The 20,032-nt window shown below is 39.9% G+C and overlaps 1 pseudogene across 1 annotated transcript in view; it reads right to left on the reverse strand.

Moving 5' to 3' along the window:
• The window catches only part of LOC311175431 (phosphatidylinositol N-acetylglucosaminyltransferase subunit P-like), a 111,391-nt pseudogene extending 100,652 nt beyond the window's left edge, over positions 1 to 10,739 (reverse strand). The window contains exon 1 of the transcript in view: positions 10,632 to 10,739. The product of the transcript in view is annotated as a phosphatidylinositol N-acetylglucosaminyltransferase subunit P-like (transcript). The remainder of the gene's footprint in view (positions 1 to 10,631) is intronic.
• Between the last annotated feature and the right edge of the window lie 9,293 nt (positions 10,740 to 20,032).

Below are 20,032 nucleotides of genomic sequence, written 5' to 3' on the forward strand. Positions count from 1 at the left end.
AAAAAACTGATTTGATAAGCCATAAGCATAGAAACAAAAATTTAAACCCTGAGGAATCTGGAGTTTGGATCTGTTGTACATTTTTTTTTTTTAATTTTTAGTTTTTGCTTTTTAGTTGAGATTATGGGCTAGACTGAGTTATAGGTAGCATTAGTTTGATACACTCAGGAAAATTAAAAATTGGAAGTGAATCAATCTTGAATTACCAAGACAAAAATCCAATCCATTTTAAGTGGCATTCTTGTGTTTCCTGGTGCTTTTCTGATGTCATGGAAGCACCACTCTCAAATTGGAAGAAGAGAAAGCTGCAGAAAATAAAGCCTGAAAATATGAACCATGACCTCATAGCTGCCTCATTTCAAATATCTAGAAATTATGCCTAATTTGAATCACTGATGTTTGGAGTGCTCTTGTTGCCTTCCATTAATTCTAAAGGACGTGGTCAGCAGCAGCAAAAAAAAAAAGTCATTATTGTCTGTTCACTGCTTATACATTCATAAATTTCAACCACAAAACAGTGTTTTCTTCTCTACTTCAGATTAAAAGCCCAAAGTATGTGAATCTTGGGCCTCCCCTGGTGGCGCAGTGGTTGAGCGCTAGGCTGCGAGGCTGCCCGCAGCCTCTGCAGCGCCTGTTCGTTCCCCGGCCACCTGCGAGGGTCCCACCAAAAAAAAAAAGTATGTGAATCTTAAATATGCTGGATCTTGAGAATTAAACTCTTATGTATTTGTATACTCAAGCTATTTATTTTTGTAAGAAACATTTGACAAGGCTCCTTTTTAATGCCTGAGTTAGTAGCTCAGCCTTATGTACATTGAGAAGATAGAAGCCTAAGAGAAGGGTCATTCCAGCACACTAACTAGATTAAGATGATTAGACATTCATTGCCCAAGACCACTGTAGAATCTAATGTATAACATCAGGAAGGTTTATTTTTCCATGTATCTTTCTTCCAATTACTGTACATTCTAGCTCTGCCACTTCATGTAATATGTTAGGAATTCTCTTTTAGTCATAGAGTAACAGGGTGGTCCCCAGGAAAGGGGGAGGTTCCCTGCCCCACCCAAGGGAGGGTGGAGCTGAGCAGGAAGAGGAGAAGCTGCAGAAGAGACTGAGGAAGGAAGCAGGATGGAGCCAGGAGACCTGGAGGAGGCGCATGGAGCCTAGAGACACGTGAAGAAACTGCGCTTGACAATGGCAGCTTTTATCTTGATGTTGATTTTGCTCTTTTCCTGCTGGGCTTGTCCAGTTGTTTGTGACCCTTTTCTGTGGGTCCCCACTGGAAGAAAATCTGTTATAGGACAGGGAGAGGGGCAGCCCAAACCCCGCAAACCTGCCTATTCTACATGGGTTCTGCCATCCGCCGCATCAACACAAAACATAGGAGACTTTAATGGGAAGGAACTTTAATAAAACTAGGAAACAATACAGGTAAGGCAAAGAGTCTAGTTTCTAAATGAAGCATCCAGAGTTACCCGTCCCCTCGTGGGTAAAAGTCCATCCAAATGGGATTGGCCCAGAACAAGGCCCCAAAGCCTGCTACAAGTCTAAAGCATCTTCCAGTGGGGACCCACAGAAAAGAGTCACAAACAACTGGACAAGCCTGGAAGGAAAAGAGCAAAATCAACATCAAGATAAAAGCTGCCATTGTCACCTCCCCACGGGTCTCACCCACATCTGTGTCACCTAGTCCACTACCAAAAGACAAGTGCTGTTTCTTCACGTGTCTCTAGGCTCCATGCGCCTCCTCCAGGTCTCCTTGCTCCATCCTGCTTCCTTCCTCTGTCTCTTCTGCAGCTTCTCCTCTTCCTGCTCAGCTCCACCCTCCCTTGGGTGGGGCAGGGAACCTCCCCCTTTCCTGGGGACCACCCTGTTACAATAGCAATAAACAACAGTGCTTCTCGTCTACTTTCCATGAGATCAACACCCTCACATGTGTTTCATTTCAAGTGCTTTTTGTCTGTGGTTGCTGTCATTGGGAATAGATAATAAATAGAACAGCATGGAAAGAAATGAGATGCAGAAGATAATATTATAATTTTATCTGGATTTTTAATCCAGCTCACAAGGATGTTTTTCATGTCTCATGAAAAAGAAGACTGAAATTCTATCACTGGACAATATGTTAATAGCAAACATAAAGGAAATGTAACTCATTTGCTTTGATAACTTGTGGAGGGAGTTTTAGAAATTACTCTACAAATTATAAGTAATCCACTTGGAGAAAAGGTGGCTACAGGGGAAAAAAGAATTTTCCTGACTGCATATAGCTACATGTTTAAACACAATAAAATAGCACTTCAAAATTATATTTCCTCAAAAGTTTAAATGAATTATGTGGCTTTATCAGAATCCTGAAGTTTTTTGTTTCTGTGCTGGGCCAACTTTTCCAGAAAGTATTGGTACAATAAACATTTTGCAGATTTCTTTTTAAAGAACATATCTTGTTTTATCTACTAGATTAGAGGACTGGAAGATAAGTTATCTTATTAAGTTTGCTATAAAAGTCAAAATATTATGGGTACCCAGAATACCTGACTAAATATCCTATCATCCTATTTTTCATGTTGGACCACAGGACTCTCATCTCCCTTTGTTGACTGTGCAGTGTCTATTGATTTCAAGTGTATTAGCTTTGGCATATAGTAGGTGGTCAATAAATGTTACTGAACAGAATTACTGTCTAGTCTTTACTCATTTAGTAGATATCCACCAGTATAGAAATAATTATAGTAGCTCCATGCTTTTTATTTTTTTTAATTTATTTTTTTTTAGAGAGGCATGTTTTTTTTATTTATTTGTTTGTTTGTTTGTTTTGTTTACACTTGCACTGGGTACAGTCAGAAGCACGGGAGGGTGAGAGAATTCACCAGAGCCAGAGCGGGGAGCAGAGCAGGCAGAAGGACCTAAGTACACTGCTGAGGGGAGCAGCGGGCGGCAGGAGAAGTCTGCGTGCCATGTGGGACCCTCCTCCGGTGGCCGGGGAGCAGCCAGGGATCGAACCGCCGGGGAGGCCCAGCTTCATGCTTTTTAAACTGACATTTAGCTCTTACACCTAGGAGTAACTGATTTAAATGGCCAACACTGGCTAATCTTTAATGTCTTCTAAATGATCCTAACATATGTTCCTCATGATAAATGAGGATTCAGTACTTTTTTGAAATGTTAGTCTCATCAACTTTATTATATATGTGAAAAGAGAGAATGAAGCAGTATCAATGTTGAGTACTTGAAATACAAGTTTGGAACACAATGGGATTATTTACTGTATCATACAAAGACTCCTAAAGAGGCATTGTAATTTGAATTAAATGGTCAGATAAACAAAGGTATGCATGCATTAAGTTTATAATTGTTCATGATCTTCTATGCTTCAATTCTGTTTGGTTATGTTTGCCATTACATTTCTTTGGTAAGATTCTAGAAATAGTAAATCTATATACAGACACAATAAGCAATAGAACATGAACCGAAACAAGACAAATAAGCTTAATAAATCTGAGTGTATAAAGTGAAAAAATAATACTTATTCAAATGAATGTTATAAATGATTGATGAGGATTTAGCAGACAGAAAGGAACATCTTTCTCTGGACATATATATAGGGAATCAAAAAAAAGGTTAAAATTTGTGATAATATTACAAAAAGCAATTATCTACTAAGGTAAAACCTCTGGTTTTAAACTTACATATCTAAATTGATTTATAAGGCAAATGCCATTGACCCTCTATGCCTTCAACTTTATATTGAATTGTGTTCTTAATTATTGGTGGTACGCAAAGCTCAGATTTGGGGAGCTGACTGCTCTAGTTATACCATAAGTATGACGCTTTCTGAGTTTGACATAATACTTGCAGTAAGTCTTTGGTGCCTTGGGACCACGCTAAGGTCATTATTTTTTCACTACTGCATGTTAAGTGCATTTTAGTTCCTGTCCAAGTTATTTCTGTCTTAATATTAGATGTCATCTTCTCAAAGAAGTAAGGTGAGATATTGGTGGTAAAGGACCAGATGTCCTGCTCCCATCATTATTATACAAAGACTAGGGGTTTGCAGTTCAGACATGTATGTGACTTCTGGTTTGGGGTTGTTTCTAAGTGAACTGAGAGCTTCAAAACTGGAGCACTGACAGTCTCTGAGGTCCTCCAGACTTTTGGAAAATAATAGTAAAGCGAATAGCGCTGACACTTCCCCACATGGTTGTAAACCCTAAGGCGATAGACACAGGGCAGCGGAAGCAAGGGGCTAGGTCCTGAGGGCAGAGCAGGGCTCCAGTCCCTTCCCAAACCCCACAGACATCAGCGGGTGATGCTAGTGGCATTTCTTCCCTTCTTACTCACTCTAGATTCTGTGCTATTGCGCCTCCTCCAGGCTTTCTTTGTATTCTTTCCAACAAACCTGGAAGGTATGCTTGGCATTCCTTATCTTTCAGATGAGGAAGCTGAGACAGAGAAGTGAAATAACTTGTTGCATGCCACAAAGCTACCAAGGAACAAAGCTGGCATTAAAATCTAGCTCTTGGCCTGTTAGTCCTTTTATGTACTATGTGCCAAGTTCATTGTTCCCCATATACAGGGCCTGATTCAGCCTGTTCTCCAGGATTCCTTTATTAAGTCGACCACATTACCAACACAGCCATGGTCAGAACGCGTCTCATAGATCTCTTCTCAAAAGTTCAGTTTTCGTATTTTTAATTTCATTTGACTGTAGGCAAGTGGGTCCAAATCCAAGAAAATGACTTAATCCTTCTTCCACTGAGGATCATGGAGTTTGCTGTTCAACTTTTATGAATGCCAAAATTATGTTCAGAAAGGACCAGCGTGAGTTTGAATCCTGACTTAAAACTCATAAGCTCCAGGTTTTCTAATAATGAACTCAACCTCTTTCAGCCTCATTTTCTTTGTCTTTAAAGAGGAATGATAATTATATCGTAGTAGTGTCCAAGTCTTTCTTGGGAGTTCTCAATTTTCTAGTTGCTGCAGAAATGCTGGTACTGTCATTTGAAATATATCCTGTCCTCCTTATTTTACCAATATGTTAATAAATATGTGAACAGTTGCTTCTCCCATCACTGCTGGTAAGGAAGAGGTGGGTAATCAGCAGGTGGTTCTGTTAGGGGGAAAAGGATGTCCTAAAGCTAATTCCATAAAGGCTTTGTGGACTCCACCCCCAACTCCAGACCAAAGCCAAAGACACTGGGAACTCCAAATCCCATCACCACCAAAGGGAAGGTGGCTGGGCCCTGAGGGTGGGGTTAAGCAACCACGTGTGGTATAAAGCCAGACACGTGGGCTTTGGAGGGGTCCCCCATTTGGCTCCCCGCCAGCTCACAGCATCCGGCCAGCTCTGAGAGTGCCTTTGGGTTTCCAGGTCGGCGGATCAGGTAGGACGCATTAAAGACTTTATTTCCCTATTTTCTCCCTGAGTTGTACAGTTTCCTTATTTCCTTTTCCCTTGTAAATAAACCTTTTATTAACCTTTGTGTGTGCCTGTAGTGGAGTATTAATAAGTCCCTTGTAAGTGTGCGGGTGAGGACCCACAGCCAGGCAACCCGTTTTATTTTATATCGGGGTTGCCCTATAACAGTTCAACTCTAATGGGAAGTCTGGGATTTTTGGATCCTTAGTTGTTGTGATAAGTGGATGGGGAAAAAAATGTGTATTAACAGTTGGACTCATTAGGAAAACAGTGGCCATTATCATACTGTCCTCTGCCCTGGAGACCATTTCCATCAGCAACAGCAGCTGCCCAGAGTCAAACATAGGTCTGATGTTTATGGGATCCATGATGGGACAGATCATTTTAGGCTCTTCAGTGATTCATTCTAGAGGCAAGTTTTGTCTGCACAGTGAAAAAACTTTCTTGAGGGATGATTTTGAGGTAACAATTTTAATTCACTTCGGCTTCTTGCCAAGCAGGCACATGCCAGTCCCCAAATCACATAGGTAGGAGGGTGGAGCCCAGCTATCAAATACCTGCAAATTATAACTTGCTCCTAAGTAGAAAATGTTACCAGCTAAGTGAAGTTTTCTCATAAATTCGCTTTTGTCATTCACAGTAAATCTCCTTCCCTGAGGCTTCTCCTGTCAACCCAATCTCTGGAGGACTGCCCAGCCATCAACACCCACACTTAACCCAGCACCTTTGTTCTCAAAATGAACATTCTCTTTGAAGACTAAAAAAACCTCAAATTCAAATATCATCCTAAATTGCTGAAGAAGTAAGTCCATGTGAATATAAACAACTATCAAAAAGGCAAGATATAACAACACATATTATTTTCCCAGCCAAAAAACAGTGATTAAATGAAAATATTTTCACGAGGGGCTCTAATTTCAGTGAACAGGGCCAGGAGATGCTGAGAGGATGAATATCACCCGCAAAAATCAAGGTAAGTGATTCTTAACTACTTTTTTTTTTTTTTTTTTTTTTTTTGGCTGGAACAGAAAGGGGGAGTTTATTATAAACATACATAGTATATCATTGTTTCCAAGGGTAGAAAGGGGAATGTAGCCTGATAGGTGGGAGCCCATCAGAACCTAGGTACAGACATTTTTTAGACCTCAAACTTTCTCTCTCTTTCTTTTTTTTTTTTTTTGACATTTTACTGATTTATTGCCCATTTTTTTTTTTTTTTTTGAGATTTTTATTTTTTTTTTTATTATTTTTTTTTTTTTAAATAAATTTTATTGTTATATTCCCCATACAATTGCAGCCCCCCCATTCTGACCCCAATCAGATTCTTAACTACTTTTTATCTTCACATGATGCCTAAAATCCAATTGTACTAGCTTCCTATTGCTGTTCGTACAAATTACCACAAATGCTACTGCTTAAAACAATATAAATTTATTGTCTAACAAGTCTGGAGGTCAGAAGAACTAAAACAAAGTTGTTGAAAGGACTGTTACTTTCTGAGACTCTTGGGGAGACCAAGTTGTTGAAAAGACTGTTACCTTCGGAGCCTCTTGGAGGGATCTATTTCCTTGCTTTTTCCAGCTTGTAGAGGTTGCCAAACATTTTCTGGTTCTTGGCACCTTCCTCCATGTCCAAAACTCAACACTCCAACCTCTGGTTCTGACATTGCATCTCTTATCTCTGTGCTACTCCTCTTCTGAGGACAGTTGCAATTCTGTTGAGTCCACCTAAATATCCCAAGATGATCTCATACATCCCTCAGTCTACCTGTATCTACCTTGTCCCTCTAGTGATTCCCTGATGGCCCATTGGTTAGGATTTGGTGCTCTCACTGATGTGGCTCAGGTTCTGTTCCTGGTCAGGGAAACAAATCTGTTAGCATGAAATGACAGACACCCTGAGACTACAAACAAATGGAGTGTGTGTTCTAAGATGGGGTCCTGTTACCCACCCCGTAAAGACAAAGGAAACTGACCCTCAGTGTGACGGTTATTAGAATTAGTGTGCACAGAGAAGGGACAATATTAAGATAAGAGTTTCCCAATGAAACAACCCAAATGACCCGTCCCTTGGAGGCAAATTCCCAGCAAAATAGGGTCACTGAGACCCAAAAGCTTGCCACAGTCTAAGGCACCTTCTGGTGGAGAAACACAAGAAAGGGTAAAAGAGTCCAAGTCTGGGACAAAAGGAGCAAAATAAAAGTAAAAAGCAAGACACAGTTGTCATTGTCTCCACCTAGGATAACCTCCCACCTGTCTCTCACTTGTCTTTTTTCTACATGTCTTCTTCCATGTCTCCTTCCATGGTGCCAGGGTCAGGCAGCAGATGCAGAAGTCCACCCCTCATTCAGATCTGTCCTCATCCCCAGAGCTCCCCTACTCAGGAAGTCCTCCTCACAATCTGAGGAGCCAAATACAAATGGCAGCAGGGAAAATGGTGCTTGTTCACTGTGCTCTGATTCTCCTCCCCTTTTTGGAGCCATCTCTATCATAGTAAGATGACATATTCAAGGATTCTAGGGATTAGGATGGGGGCATCTTTGGACAGCCATTATTTGATCTCCCATTCTCATCAGCTGATACCTAGTCAACATTTACATGGCATCCCTTCTATTCAAAAATAATGAGTTTATCTCAAAGCATCAAAACCATTTCTTTGGTTTCAGTGATGCAAAAATGAGTAAGACTTTTTATTTCTGCCAATAACAATAAGAAAATTATCTTGGGCCTCCCCCGTGGCACAGTGGTTGAGCGCTGGGTTGCGAGGCTGCCCGCAGCCTCTGCAGCATCTGCAGTGCCAGTTTGATCCCCGGCTGCTCCCCGGCCACCAGAGGAGGGTCCCACATGGTGCGCAGACCTCTCCTGCCGCCCGCTGCTCCCCTCAGCAGTGTGCTTCGTCGGTCTGCCTGTTCTGCTCCTCGCTCTGGCTCTGGTGAGTTCTCTCACCCTCCTGTGCTTCTGACTGTATCCAGTGCTTCATTGAGTGAATGAATGAATAAATGAATAAATCAAAAAAAAAGAAAATTATCTTAATATGGGTTAGACACTTTAGGCATTTAGTTCTTCTTTTACTCTCACACTGAGCCTCTGATGTAGGCTCAAGCTGAGAAACCAGTCACTGAGAAGTTAAGTCATTTTCCAATTTAGACAGGTAGGAAGAGGTAAACCCAGGATCTCAATCCAAGCAGCATGTCCCCAAACCTGTGATTTAAGCATTTGTTGCCAGATGGTCCTCTTTATTGTTAATGTCTATTTCCTGTCAACTTAAATCACTCAAACTTCAGCAAATTTTTAAGAAGAGTTCCTGGCACATACTGAGTACTCTGTAAGTCATGATGATGATGATCGCCATTATGATGATGATGATCTGAAGGACAAATTGAATACCTTTATTAAAGAAAGCTTTGGTGGGGGCATCCCTGGTGGTCTAGGGGTTAAATCTTAGTGCTATCACCATGAAGGCCTGGGCTTGATCCCCGGCCAGTTTGCTGACCCACATGGAGTGGCAGACCTCTCCTGTCTCACCCACTGCTCCCCTCAGCAGTGTATTTCAGTAGATCTGCCTGTTCTGCTCCCAACTCTGTCTCTGGTGAATCCTCTCACTGTCATACCGCTGGCCTATACCCTAGTTATTCTACGCAAAAATAAAATAAAATCTTTAAAGAAAGACAGGGGGCCTCCGTGGTGGTGCAAGGGGTTTAGATGCAGCACTATGAAGCTATCTGCAGCCACTGTAGCACGAGTTCGATCCCCAGCCAGGGAGGTGACACACATGGCACAACAGACCTCTCCTTTCTCACCTGCTGCTCCCCTCAGCAGTGTATTTCAGTCAATCTGTCTGTTCTGCTCCCCATTCTGTCTCTGGTGAATCCTCTCACCCCCCACACCTTTGGCCTATACCCCAGTTCTTCTATGCAAAAATAAATAAATAAAAATCTTTGAAAGAGAGAAAGGTTTGGTGAAGAAAAGCCTGAGCTGAAATGCTCACTTCTCACTGGCACTGCTGGGATATTACACCCAAGGACCAGGTGATGAGGAGTTAGAGGACCTTCTCGGTGAAGGAGAAGGAGAGCCCCCAGTTCTCTGTGGCCATTTTTGTTTGGAGTTTCTGCTCTCTTCTCCTGCAATGAAATGATGTATTTGTCCTAGGGCTTCCCTAATTATTATCAACTCATTAAGGAATGATGGATAACTACTGCCTCTTCCCAGTCACACAACAAGGTAGGTGGGACAGGGTCCTAAGCAAAAGGGTGTAACAAGTACACAGCATGGCATCTGCCTTGGCGGCAGCATCTCAACTTCCAGCACAGCAAACCCAGCCCATCTTTTAAATGTCCTGTGATTAGATTTACTCTAAATGATGTCCCAGCTCAGATATCCAAATCCAGGAAATTCTACATCATCTCACACTTAAGGTAAATATATTGAAGTACACAAATTAACATCTTGGTTTAAAAGGAAGTATCTAGAAATTTTAACTCAATCATGATAATTGAATTTCTATTAACTGTCCTGGAATATATAATTTTACTAATAGGGAGGGAAAGAAAGTCATTTTAGTGGCTGCCACGACAAAAACAACCCTCCACAGAGATTAATCCCAGCATTTTGCTTCCTTTTGTTGCTTAATTCATTTTCCTCCACCACCTCCCCCCTCACCATGGTCTGGTGGGATTCTGGATTTTAATCTTAAATGTTATTTCAGCATATCATGGCATTAACGTTTTCTTTTTTGCTATATTATTTTTTATTGAGTCTGTTAAATGGAAATATATAATAAGCCTTTGAACACAGGTATTGAATAAAGTCTAAATCTAACCATTCACAGGCCAGATGATGCTACAAATCACCTCACCTTATCAGATTTCCAGATCAAATGCAGCCTAAAAAAACATGGGCATTATCTTTAAGAGAAATGTGCAAGGGATCCATCAGAAAATGTAGAAGCAAGTAATATCTAGTTAGAAAGACTTGGGCACAATTTTAAAAACATTTTCCAGCAAATCTGGCACTTGCTCATTTAACATTTAGGAGGGATTATTATGTTAGTGACAGCCACCAAGTGTCCCAAGGCCCAGGTCCGGTTAGTTATTACCACTCTGGTAAGAACAAGCCATACTCAAACTATCACTTTTGCCAAGGTGGCTATGGTGCCACAATCCACATCTTTGTGTTGGAAGAAGGCCAAAGTGGGTGATTCCCACTCTGCTTACCTGATGAACATGAACAAGGTTTCTCCTCTGAAACCTTGGAGTCCACCTGAATTTGTGTCTACAAGTAAATATTGAAAAGCCTGTCTTCACATCTGAATGTGGCTCCATTCCTTTCATACCATCTGCATCAATAGGGTGTTATCTTGTGCGGAGGTTGACAGGCTCCGGAAAGATGTATGGGTGACTTTTGGGAAGCCTCAGGGTCCACACTGACCGAGTCATTGTGTCTGTTCCCACCAAGCTTCAGAGTAAAGAATCATGACTAAAGCCTTATCCAAGCCCAAGTTTGAGCTCCCTGAATGCCAAAAGATGCCTATCTTCAAGAAGTGGGGCTCTACCAAGTTTATTGCTGATGAATTTGATGACAAAATGCTACGAAGTGCCTATTCCAGGGTAGCTATGGAGTCACTTATGTCCCCATTCCTGGTCCCTGCATGTGTGAGCTCCTTGACGGCACTGTCATTCTTTGGCCATGCTGCTGTGAATGATGCTCACCAGTAAATTCTGTTTCCTGGCAAAACATTTAAAAGGCTGATTGGGCAAGAATCTCAAGAGTCTGGGTGCCAGCCTAGAGATTTTGGAGCTTCTTGGTTTGTGGAATGCTCTACCCAGGAAACTCATTTTAATATGACAAGAAAAATAAGAGATAAGAGAGTTCTCTCCCTGTTGATGCCTGCTCTTTGCATTCTAGGGATGAAATAGGCAGCGATAGAAAGTCTGTGAAAACAAAGCTAAATAGTTAAAATGGTCTCAGATGCTAACACATAAGAAAGAGAAACATATCTAATTTTCTCTTTGAGGTTTGTGCTTAGAGATGCAGTTTTTCTGATGCAGCTTGAGCAAATAGGAGCAGACAACCTTGAGCTGAGCTCCCAGGCTGGCTGCAGACTGAGAACCCAGAGGAAGGGGCTTCCCAGAGCAAGGATATAACAAGAGAAATCAAAAATTCCAGATATCTGATAAAAAGCCTCTTCTTACATTTCCGTGCATGACTGTCCTGTGACTGGCCAATGAGCTTCTGACAAGTTCACGTTTCTTCACCCTAACCCACTTTTCAGCCAATCAAATTTAACTGCTTTGTTCTCAAGCTTGGTCCCCCAAACCTATCTAACCTCTTTTCCTTTCTTATTCTGGGAGGTAGATTTGAGTTTTTCTCTTTCCTCCCACCAATGAATTTGCAAATAAGGCTGATTTTTCTTCTCAAATATGTGAAGTCATTATCTCATCCATGCACTTTGAGTAGAGACCCCATAGCTTGGTAACAGGTATATTAACTTCCTATTGTGGCCACACATTACTGTAAATATTGTAGCTTTAAATAACACAAATGTTTCTTGCAGTTCTAAAACTCAGAAGTCTTACCTGTCTCCCAAGTCTCAGCACAGCTGTGTTGCCACCTGGAAACTTAGGGGAAGAGTTTCCCTGCCCTGAACTTCTAGCAATGCCAGCTTTCCTGCTCTTACAGCCCCTTTGTCTATCTTCAAAGCCAATAATATCTGTCCAAGTCCTGCTCACCCCTTTTATTTATTTATTTATTTATTTATTTATTTTTCCAGTAACTTTTTAAATTTTTTTTATTTTTTCTAATAAATTTTATTTTTATATTCCCCATACAAATGCAACCCCCTTATTTTGACCCCAATCCCTCCCCTCCCCCCACCCCCCATAGAGTGTCTCTGGTTCATAGTTTTTCATTGATTTTGATTTTCACTTTCTTATAGTTATTCTTTTCCTAGTCCCTTATTTAAGTTTTCTAGATTCCTGCTATGAGTGAGACCATCTGGTATTTTTCTTTTTCTTTCTGGCTTATTTCACTGAGCATGATCCCTTCCAGCGCCATCCATGTTGCTGCAAATTGCATGTGTTTATCTTTTTTGTTTTTTTTTTTGTTTTTTTTTAAAGTTAATTCCTTTTTATTTATTTATATTTTTTATAATAAATTTTATTGTTATATTCCCCATACAATTGCAGCCCCCCCATTCTGACCCCAATCCCTCCCCTCCCGCCCCCGCCCCCCTAAAAGTGTCTCTGGTTCATAGTTTTTTGTTGATTTTGATTTTCACTTTCTTATAGTTATTCATTTTCCTGGTCCCTTACTTAACTTTTCTAGATTCCTGCTATGAGTGAGACCATCCGGTATTTTTCTTTTTCTTTTTGGCTTATTTCACTGAGCATGATCCCTTCCAGTGCCATCCATGTTGCTGCAAATTGCATGTGTTTATCTTTTTTGAATGCTGAGTAATATTCCATGGTGTATATGTACCACATCTTCTTGATCCAGTCATCTATTTTTGGGCATTTGGGCTGTTTCCAAAGCTTAGCTATTGTAAACAGTGCTGCTATAAACATAGGGGTGCAGGTGTTCTTTGGAATTGATGTTTCTGTGTCCTTTGGGTAAATACCTAGGAGTGGAATTGCTGGATCATATGGAAGCTCTATGTTTAGTAGGTCCAGAAATCTCCACACAGCTTTCCACAGTGGTTGGACCAGTTTGCACTCCCACCAACAGTGCAGAAGAGTTCCTTTTTCTCCACACCCTCGCCAGCATTTGTTGTTGCTAGTTTTTTTAATATGTGCCATTCTCACTGGTGTGAGATGGTATCTCATGGTAGTTTTGATTTGCATTTCCCTGATGACAAGTGATGTTGAACATTTTTTCATATGCCTGTTGGCCATTTGCATTTCCTCTTCAGAGAAGTTTCTTTTTAGCTCTTCTGCCCATTTTTTGACTGGATTATTTTCTTTGTTGTTGTTGAGTCTCATCAGCTCTTTGCAGATTTTTGTGATCAGTCCTTTATCATTAGTGTTGGGTGCAAAAATGTTCTCCCAGTTGGTGGGGTTTCTCTTTGTTTTTGTTATTGTCTCTTTTGCTGTGCAAAAGCTCTTTAATTTGATATAGTCCCAGCTGTTTATCTTTGCCTTCACTATCACTGCTTTGGGTGATGTGTTTGTAAAGATGTCTTTGATGTGCAAATCACGTAGTGTTTCGCCTATATTTCCTTCTATATATTTTATGGTTTCAGGTCTTATGTCTAGTTCTTTAATCCATTTTGAGTTGATTTTTGTGTATGGTGTGAGGTAGTGGTCAAGCTTCATTCTTTTGCATGTAGCGACCCAGTTTTCCCAGCACCATTTATTGAACAAACTTTCTTTGCTCCAATGCATAGTCTTTGCTCCTTTGTCAAAGATTAGTTGACCATAAATCTGTGGGTTTATTTCTGGATTTTCTATTTGATTCCATTGGTCTGTATGTCTGTTCTTGTTCCAATACCATGCAGTTTTGATGATTATGGCTTTGTAGTATAGTTTGAAGTCTGGGAGTGTGATGCCTCCATTCCCTTCTTTTTTTTTCAGGAGAGCTTTGGCTATTCGGGGTTTTTTGTGATTCCATATGAATTTCATCAATAATTGTTCTATTTCTTTGAAGAATGACATTGAAATTTTGATTGGAATAGCATTGAATCTGTATATTGCTTTTGGAAGGATGGCCATTTTAATAATGTTTATTCTTCTAATCCACGAGCAGGGGATGTCTCTCCATTTCTTTGTGTCTTCTTCTATTTCTTTTAACAGTGTTTTATAGTTTTCATTGTATAGGTCCTTTACCTCTTTTGTTAGATTTATTCCTAAATATTTGATTTTTTTTGTTTCAATAACAAAAGGGATGGTTTTTTTGATTTCTTCTTCTTCAGATTTATTGTTTGTGTATAGGAAGGCTACTGACTTTTGCGTGTTGATTTTGTATCCTGCCACTTTACTGAACTGATTGATGAGTTGAATTAGCTTTTCTGTGGAGTTTTTGGGGTTCTCTATGTATAATATCATATCATCTGCAAATAGTGATAGTTTGACTTCTTCTTTTCCTATTTGGATTCCTTGGATGTCTTTCTCTTGTCTTATTGCCCTGGCTAGGACTTCCAGTATTATATTGAAAAGCAGTGGTGAGAGTGGACATCCTTGTCTTGTTCCAGATCTTAATGGAATTGCTCTCAGCTTTTCACCATTGAGAATGATACTGGCTGTTGGCTTGTCATAGATGGCCTTTATGATGTTGAGGTATGTTCCTTGTATCCCAAGAATTTCAAGGGCTTTTATCATGAATGGGTGTTGCACTTTGTCGAAAGCTTTCTCAGCATCTATTGATATTATCATATGGTTTTTATATTTCTTTTTGTTGATGTGTTGGATAACGTTGATTGATTTTCGGATGTTAAACCATCCTTGTGCCCCTGGAATGAATCCTACTTGGTCGTGGTGGATTATCTTATGGATACATTGTTGGATTCTGATGGCTAAAATTTTATTGAGGATTTTTGCATCAGTGTTCATTAGGGAGATTGGCCTGTAGTTTTCCTTTTTTGTGTTGTCCTTGTTCGGTTTTGGTATTAGTGTAATTTTGGCTTCATAGAACGTGTTTGGTATTGTCCCTTCCTTCTCAATTTTTTGGAAGAGTTTGTGAAGGATAGGCACTAATTCGTCTCTGAATGTTTGGTAGAATTCATTTGTAAATCCATCAGGTCCTGGGCTTTTGTTTTTGGGGAGGTTTTTGATTACCATTTCAATTTCGCTAATTGTAATTGGTCTGTTTAGGTGTTCTATTTCTTCTCTATCTAGCTTTGGGTGATTGTAGCGTTGTAGGAATTTGTCCATCTCCTCTAGATTGTTAAACTTGTTTCCATATAACTGTTCATAGTAGTTACTGATTATTCTTTTGATTTCTGCTGTGTCCGTTGTGATTTCTCCTCTTTCATTGATGATCCTGTTTATTTGTGCTTTCTCCCTTTTTTCCTTTGTGAGCCTGGCTAGGGGTTTGTCTATTTTATTGATTTTTTCAAAGAACCAGCTCTTGGTTTCATTGATCTTTTGGATTGTTTTTTTAGTTTCAATTTCATTTATTTCTGCTTTGGTTTTTATTATTTCTTTTCTTCTACTGGTTTTGGGGTTTTTTTGTTGTTCTTTTTCTAGATCTTTGAGCTTCGAGATTAGGTTGTTTCTTTGAGTTCTTTCTTGTTTCTTGATGTGAGCTTCTATTGCTATATATTTTCCTCTTATTACTGCTTTTGCTGCATCCCATACATTTAGGATATTGGTGTCCTTCTTGTCGTTCAGTTCAAAAAATTTTTTAATTTCTTCTTTGATCTCCTCATTAGTCCAGTGGTCTTCCAGTAGTGTGGTTTTTAATCTCCATGAGGTAGGAAAGTTCCTTGCCTTCTTTTTATGGTTTATTTCTAGTTTGATGCCTTCATGGTCAGAAAAGATGGTTGATATGATTTCAATCTCGGTGTATCTGTTGATGTTTGTCTTGTGCCCCAGTATGTGATCGATCCTGGAGAATGATCCGTGTGCACTTGAGAAAAATGTGTACTCCGTTTTTTTGGGGTTTAGTGTTCTATAGATGTCTGTTAAGCCCAAATGCTGTAGGTCCTTATTTAGAGCTTTGGTTTCTTTACTTATTTTTTGTCTTGTTGATCTATCCATTGTTGATAGTGGTGTGTTGAAGTCTCCCACTACGTACGTGTTTTCTCTGATGTCTGTTTTCAGAGAGGACAACAGTTGTCTGATATATTTTGGTGCTCCTTCGTTTGGTGAGTATATGTTAATGAGTGTTATTTCTTCTTGAAGTATTGTCCCCTTGATCATAATGTAGTGACCATTGGGGTCTCTTTTTATCTTTTTGAGTTTGAAATCTGTTTTATCTGATATAAGTATAGCTGTTCCTGCTTTCTTTTTTGGTCCATTTGCTTGTAGGATTGTTTTCCATCCTTTAACTTTGAGCCTATTTTTATCTTTTGTAGCTAAATGTGTTTCCTGGAGACAGCAAAAGGTTGGGTTTTGTTTCTTAATCCAGGCTGCAACTCTGTGTCTTTTTATTGAAGAGTTTAGTCCATTTACATTTAGAGTTAATATTGATATGTTAACATCTGTATTTGCCATTGAGTTTGTCTTTCCTTTGATTTTATTTATTTATTCTTTTAATAACTTTTTTTTTTTTTTGGCCTTCTTTCATTGTTATTCGTTCCTCTGAGGTTCTGGCTTTAGGACTCCTTGTAGTATTTTTTGGAGTGGGGGTTTAGTTGCAATGCAATTCCGGAGTTTCTGTTTGTCTGGGAAGGTCCATATTCTTTCTTCAAAGAGGAAGGAGAGCTTTGCGGGATAGAGTATTCTTGGTTGGCATCTGTTTTCTTGGAGTATTTTGACTATGTCCCTCCACTCTCTCCTTGCCCGTAGTGTTTCTTCGGAGAAGTCTGATGTCAGCCTGATTGGCTTTCCTTTGAATGTTATCTGTTTCTTCCCTCTTGCCAGCTTCATTATTTTTTCCTTGTCCTGGATTCTTGGGAGCTTTACTATTATGTGTCTTGCTGTATTTTTTCTTTCGTCGTGGAAGTTTGGTGTTCTTCTTGCTTCTTGTATATCAATTTTCAGCTCCTTCTTCACATTTGGGAAGTTCTCTTCAATTATCTCTTTGAATATTTTCTCTGTTCCTACTTCTCTCTCCTCTCCTTCTGGTATTCCTATAACTCTTATATTTCCTTTCCTCATGGAGTCAGATAGTTCCCGAAGTCTTTCTTCATTCTTTTTCCTTCGTACTTCTCTTTCCTTTTCTGTTTTGGTTCTTTTTATTTCTGTGTCTTCAAGAGCACTTATTCGTTCTTCCATTTCATCAATTCTGCTTTCATTGCTTTTCCCAGAATTCTTTAGTTCTTCCATTAATTCTTTGATCTCCTGCATTTCTTTTACTTCCCTCTTTAGGGACTCAATTTCATTCTTCTGATCGTTGATTATTTTTCCCTTATCACTGTTTTCCTTTATGACTTCTGTCAGTTTTTTAATCACGGCAATTTTAAATTCTCTTTCTGGAAGTCTCAGAAGTTCTTCCAAGTTACTGTCGTTGCAATCTCGGGGCTGGTTTTCTTTTTGTGGTGTGCTTTTTCTCTGGAGAGTTGCTAGGTTGCGTGTGGTTCTTCTCCTCCCTACTGTCTGTTTTCTAATTTGCTGTATGCGTTGGGACACTGTGTAGTTGGGACTGGCCGGCATCTTGGGTGAGCTTCTCTGCTCCCCTCTGGTTCCTCCAGGAGTCATCTGTCAGTTTCAAGCAGTCTTTATTGGAGAAAGGTCCCTGTCCTAAAATGTCGATGTGGGGACACACTCCCCTGTGCGCCTGGTCTGCCCCGGCGGTGGGTTCCTGCTCCCCTCTGGGCTTGGACTGCAGGCCAGAGGGGGTCTGGCGTGGGCGAACTTCCCCCGCTCACCTCTGGCTCCTGAGGAAGACTTCTGTAGGTAGTCTTTACTGAAGAAATGTCCCTTTTTCTCCACACCCTTGCCAACATTTGTTGTTGCTAGTTTTTTTAATATGTGCCATTCTCACTGGCCTTCTCACCCCTTTTATTTGATTCTTTTCTTTTTCTCATTCCTACTTTTAAGCACACAGTTGATAATATCACTTAATTCAGGATAACCTCTCTATTTTACACTCAGATAATCTAGGATAACATCTCTATTTTAAAGTCAGCTGTTAGCTGCCTCTATTTCATTTTCTCCCTTAATTCCCCTTTTGTATTACACCATAATATATTCTCACATTCACCCTGGTTTAGGACATGGACACCTTGAGGGGTGAAAACTTGTGGCATAGCAGTAGGAAGCACAGTGATAGTGAGACAGAATTTAAACATTTGGAGCTTATAATTCTTGGTATATTTTAGTTGGGGAAGTTTTTAGAAATTCATAGTTTTAAAAGCCTGAGGCTTTTAGTTGATCATCAACTCAATATGAAACAACAGTTTCATAACATAATGTAGGTTTTGGGATTATTTTAACTATGTTCGACCAGTCTACCCGCTGTGTATTAGACATCAGGCTAAATCATTTTCATAAATTAATCTCATTAAAAATTCACCAGGACCAATGGGTATTTTATGGATGGGAATACTAAGACAGAGAAATCAAGTTCAGCTTACTCCCACGCTGGAAAAAGTCTGATTCCAAAACACTTAAGGTTATTTCCTTTCCTTGTCATGAAGGAAGTTCGGGAAATTAGAATAAGCAGTGAGAGGAATTATTCAAGAACATTGAATTGTTGAACTTTTTTCTTTTTTTTTTTTTTTTACAAAAGTATCTTTCTATTAAAGAAATAAGAGCCTTAAACAAGAAAAGTACAGAATTACTTTTAAGAAAATGAGTAAGAGCACACTTCTACTGAATTCTCAGTATCAGGCCAGGAACAAAATGGCAGGCACTGTTCTAAGGAGTGTTTTAATGAGACTTTTCTTATTTCACTGAGAAAGAAAAGTGCCAGCCTTCTTCCCACAATGCATATACTTGCCTCCCCATGTCTGTGTCAAACATCACATTGCCTCCTATTACAATGGAGAACTGCCCCCCTCCTGGAGACCTTGCCTTTGCTAATATCCACTCTCTCCTGCAGCATTTATTCTTCCTTCATTATTATACCATTCCTATTAACAAAAACATATACTGTATGCTTTTCCATCTTCACAATGCCCTCTTTGATTCCACTGCATTCTCCAATTTACTGTTCTACATTAAAAAAAATTAAAGAATGGTTTATATCCTCTTTGTATATTTCCTCTTCACTGATTCCTCCAAATCCTCAAGGCTCCCACAGACTGGTGGGGGCTACCACGTCACAAACCCCTTGTGAAGGTCACTTATGACTGTTAACACAGAGCTTAACACTCAAACTGGGACACAATCGTTCATTACCATTAATAGTTACGTCAGGATAATCTGCAAAAATCCAGATGGTTCACAGCCAACACCGTGTCTTAGTGAGGACTCCATAGAAGCAGGCACTGAGGTGGAGAGTTCCGCACCCAGGAGACACAAGTGTAAGAAAGTAAGGAGACAGGACGAGGCAGAGTTGGAGTTGACTTGCTAGGTGTGAATCTCAGCCCATCCTATGGAAAGCTCTGAATCTGGGTTGGACCTTCATAGTCACCCCAATTTGAGGCAAAGGTGCTAGACTTTGTGTTCCTACATCTGCCATGGGCTTCTTATTGAGAGGTGGGGGTGTATATTTGGTGAGGGGGGATTCATATAGATGAAGGCAATTCCCAATGAGAAACGCAACAGCAAATAACAAGGAATTGACTTATGTCAACCCTAAAATGGGGATCTGGGTGACACACCTTATTATCTACTGTGATAAGATGGAGTAGCCTAATGTTGGCCATGCTGTTCATTCCAATAACCAAGAGTTATATCTCATCTCTCTTGATCTTCAACCACCTTTGTATTTCCTTGAAAGAAACTGTGCTCTTCTCTTCCAAATCTTTCTTCTGATTTTTCTAGCCTTCTACTGATCTCCTCAATCTCCTGATTTTAATGCTAATTTCATCTAAAATAGCCTCACAGAAACATCCAGAGTAATATTTTAGAAA

This window comes from Talpa europaea (assembly GCF_964194135.1).
Source record: "Talpa europaea genome assembly, chromosome: 8".
Classification (NCBI taxonomy): domain Eukaryota; kingdom Metazoa; phylum Chordata; class Mammalia; order Eulipotyphla; family Talpidae; genus Talpa; species Talpa europaea.